Source organism: Asparagus officinalis, chromosome 3, assembly GCF_001876935.1.
Source record: "Asparagus officinalis chromosome 3, Aspof.V1, whole genome shotgun sequence".
Classification (NCBI taxonomy): Eukaryota; Viridiplantae; Streptophyta; class Magnoliopsida; order Asparagales; family Asparagaceae; genus Asparagus; species Asparagus officinalis.
This window is the reverse complement of record NC_033796.1, coordinates 48,418,104-48,422,485: the sequence shown is the minus strand read 5'-3', so window position 1 is coordinate 48,422,485 and position 4,382 is coordinate 48,418,104. Positions and strand designations below refer to the sequence as shown.

Below are 4,382 nucleotides of genomic sequence, written 5' to 3'. Positions count from 1 at the left end.
ATTTTAGTTATAGTTATATGTTGCAATTATAAATATAATTTGCATGAGTTTACTAGCAGTTTGGTTAGAGCTTCAGGATTGTTGTAACTATACTTTTATGTTGTCTTTAGTTTTATCTGCTGTTGGATTTGTATTAGCGCATCTAGCGCACCCTTTTTTAAAGCACAATTAGGAATTTTATATTTTTATTGCTTGCTCTAAGTTATTGTAGCTAGGAACTTGGATACATTTAAAAGTTTTTAAGGCTATTTGGTTTCACAAGAAATTGGTTGATTTTCGTATGGTATATTTGGATTCTTTTCCTTGGTAGGCCTCTGTAATTGTAAAAAAGGGTTGTGAGCGATGATTTTGTATTGAGCTTACTGTTGGAAGTCAATATATATACTTCAGCTTATGGTTGAAGTACATAATTTGTAGAGATGAAATGAATTTGATTGGCAAATACTTTATATGTGGTTGTAGTTTCCTTTCAATATCAAATAAACTTTGGCGATGTTGGCCAACTGTCATTTCCCATATTTCCTTGATTTTATGCTTGTACTTTTCATTTAATCAGGTTTTTCCTTTGAAAAAAAGGCTAGAATATTGATATTCCATTGTTGTTGTGGAAAAGAATTATATTTGTTAACAAAATTATTGTACTTTGCATATGGGTTTTGTTCTAAAATCATAAGCTATTATTGGTATCACACGAGATAAATAAATACTATGGACTAATGCATTTGAGTCATGAAATTCATTCAATTTGGTTTGCATGCATTTGCACGTTCCCTGGCAATTGTATGATTGACTAATCAGAAAAATTTCCACCGACTCCTGCGACTCTTAAGAGATTTGTTGCCCCCTCTTTCATCATGAGTTATATACATAGCAAAATTACACATTCATGTTAATGATTGTATCTGAGAATCTGCTGTCTGATGAGATAAGAGTTTTATTGACCACTCCCTATCATGAATCTTTTGATAGATTCTTTTTTCACCTAAATGAGTGTCTGCAGATATTTTACTTGATAATGTCTTCCCCCAAAAAAACATAAAGACTAATTTGTTGTGTCTAGCCTCTGTTTTGTGACTTGCATTTGATTTATTTGTCTACTAATTGTTGTCATTGTTGTTTTTCTTGTTATATACCTGCTTTTCCCTCAAATTTTACTGAAGTTATAGTTACAATACGCTCATGTTTTGGTTTACAGTGTTTAATTTACAAGGCTTACTTTCTTTCTTTAAATAGAGTACAGGTAAAATAGTACGAACCATCGGAGACCCTAAAATATCACCGCTAAAATCTGTGAAAATATTTGAGGTAAATTTTTGTGTTATATTCATCAATTTTAATGCTTTGCATGATGTGTCTACTTAAAAACATAACAGATGTGTTACCTCCGTAAGTTCCGGCAAAATCTAAGGCTTTGAAGAAAATCTCTGGATCAAGCAACGATAATACGGAGGAGGAACCAAAGTTAATAGAAATGGCAAAGGTTTGCTCTGACAACTTGGTAACTTAAGCACTGCAATTACCTCAAAGGGAAGCAAGAACGGAAGAAAAATGTAAATAAAATATCGAAGCTATATATAGGCAAGCATTTATTGATAATTTATTATATAACTAAAGAAAGAGGAGCTACTTACAGTCAGAAACAAAGTCTGAAAGCCCTAAAACAAATCCAATGTATGATGTGCCTATCGCAAGGAATGAGAACAACTCAACAATTGGCTGCACATTACGGAAATATTCAACCATTAGTTTAATTTCATTGATATAGAAGTCAACTCGAAGGGAAATGAACCAAGACTTAATAATGATAAACTTACTCCAACTATTCCGTTGTTTGATCGTAACAGTTCTAAAGGGTCAATGACTCTGCCACTGTTTGTGTGAAGACTTGAAATGGTTCTAAGAATTACAGCATCCCATACAAGAAATAGAATAAGTGGAATAGCTGTTCCAAGGACAATGGAAGTCCTGCAGATACAAATTATAATGAGTTAAATAAAATAAATTTTTTAAATTTCTGAATATAGTTTCTTTTTTGGTAATAAGGCTTTAATTATCTTGAGATTCATAATAAAAGTTTGCATAAAAATTATTCTGAACATAGGAAAAAGTGATTTGTTCACATATGAGGTACACAGATATTTCTCACCTTACTTTTGACAAATTCCCCTCAAGGTTTGTGCAAAGAACTGGAACTACATTCTGAAGTACAGAAAAATGAGTAGAGTTTCAAATATTAAAAAATGGCATATGAGCGTAAGTTTTCTTTTACCTGGTAAACGAAAGAAAGAGCTATAATGGGTATATTTTTTGGAACCGCTTCAAAATGGGCTTGAGGAAGAGAATTCCATTGCAGGTTCCCACTTGCTACTCCCTAGGGGCACAGACAACTATATTCAAGTTAACCTTGTAAAAATTATGCTTATTGTCAGGACTTTCTTCTAGCTTGCTGAGAATATTCCTTATCAGTCCTGACCTCGGGCACCGTTGCTATTATTTGTTGGTTTTTACCCTTGCCTGAAGTGTGGATTTATTTTGCATCATGAGCAAATAATTATTACTCTGCATGTGTTCTCAAATTATTCTTATTTTGCAGGACGGTCGCAAGATTTGTACAGGTGATTGTGCACTTTTTCAGGCTGGCAATGCCCCATCTTTTATTGGAATCATACGGTGGTTCACAACAGACAAGGTAAATTGGCTTTATCGACCTGCTGACATCAAGCTCGTGAAAGGCATACTATTAGAAGCAGCACCAAACAAAGTTTTTTATTCATTCCACCAAGACGTGATATCCGCTGCTTCATTGCTTCATCCGTGTAAAGTTGCTTTCCTCCGCAGGGGTGTTGAACTTCCACCAGGGGTGTCATCATTTGTGTGTAGGCGAGGCGAGTGTATGACATTGCAAACAAGTGTTTATGGTGGTTAACAAACCAGGATTATATCAACGTGAGTTTTTTTTATTTTAATTTTTTTTGAGTGGTTGCAGTAGCTGTTGCTTTATTAAGATTATATTCACAATACACAGTGTTTTCTTGTCTCTCTTTTAATTTCCCAGGAGCGACAGGAAGAAGTAGATCATTTATTGGACAAGACCCGACTAGAAATGCATGCAACAGTGCAATCAGGAGATCGTTCTCCAAAACCATTGAATGGTCCAACATCAACTCAGCAGTTAAAATCAGATACTGAAAGTCTGCAGAATAGTAGCAGTTCCTTCCCTGCACAGGTTAAGGGAAAGAAGAGGGAGAGAGGGGTGATCAGGGAACAAAACCTATTAAGCAAGAACATCCTACTAAGCTGGAGGATGGTGAATCTGCCAGTTCTAGACTCGACAATATGGCAAAAGCTGAGATTGCAAAAATAGCAGAAAAAGGGTCGCTAATAACTACAGAATGTGTTAACAAGCTGGTGCATCTTATGCAACTGGATAAGAATGAGAGAAAAATTTGATTTGTCTGGTAGGATATTGTTTGCAGATGTGATTGCATCTTCTACTGATAGAATTGAATGCCTCGGTAGGTTTGTTCAGCTTAGGGGTGTGCCTGTTTTGGATGATTGGCTTCAGGAGGCACTCAGACATCCACATGTAGAACTGTAGTTGGTAACTAAGAGAATGAGTTCTTCGTGGAAAGAAGATGCTAGGAGTTCTACTGCTGGATCAATGAGTGCTAACAAGACCTCTGTTGGTTCTTCCCGCAATCGAAGGTCAAGTAATGGATTGTTGGCAATTGGTGTTTCTGGAGTTCAGAAGGAAACTAATTTGGTTAAGGCTGGCTCTGTTAACAGGAGTGCGCCTATTGATCTTATTGATTCTTTCATCAACTTTTTCCTTTCCAATTTGATTCCTGCGCTCAAAAGGATTTTGATTATTGATCTTATTGATTATTGATTCTTTCATCAACTTTTTCCTTTCCAATTTGATTCCTGCGCTCAAAAGGATTTTGATTATTGATCTTATTGATTATTGATTCTTTCATCAACTTTTTCCTTTCCCATTTGATTCCTGCGCTCAACAGGATTTTGGTGGAGAAGATCACGCCCCCTTCAAAGACCTCAGCTAGGATCTTACTTCCTGAGAAAAGCGTCGAGGTACCATCTTTAAATTCCGTGCCTTTTGCCAAAGTTTGCCGTTTTCCATCAATTTTGTTACTGGGTCTTGCACCAAAATTGAAACTTTGACATGGGTGACTCTTCCTTTTTCCGTTAATAGGTTTTTTGCTACTTATGTGCTTATTTGCATTGTTTTTTAATCAAATGGTTGCTAATTTGGGAATTTTCATGTTTCTAGATGATTATGCATTTTTAATGTATATATTGTTGTATACATGATGCAAAACGAAATGCATTAGAAATTTATTTGTTAGAAGTATGAAACAAAATTA

The 4,382-nt window shown here is 35.2% G+C and overlaps 1 long non-coding RNA gene and 1 pseudogene across 1 annotated transcript; one reads left to right on the top strand and one right to left on the bottom strand.

The window, feature by feature from the left end:
• LOC109835063 lies at positions 1,282-2,368 on the bottom strand (annotated as a pseudogene).
• Positions 2,374-3,564, top strand: LOC109834047. Its single transcript, XR_002245439.1, has 3 exons — positions 2,374-2,689; positions 2,839-2,946; positions 3,056-3,564. It is a non-coding gene; the product is annotated as an uncharacterized LOC109834047 (long non-coding RNA).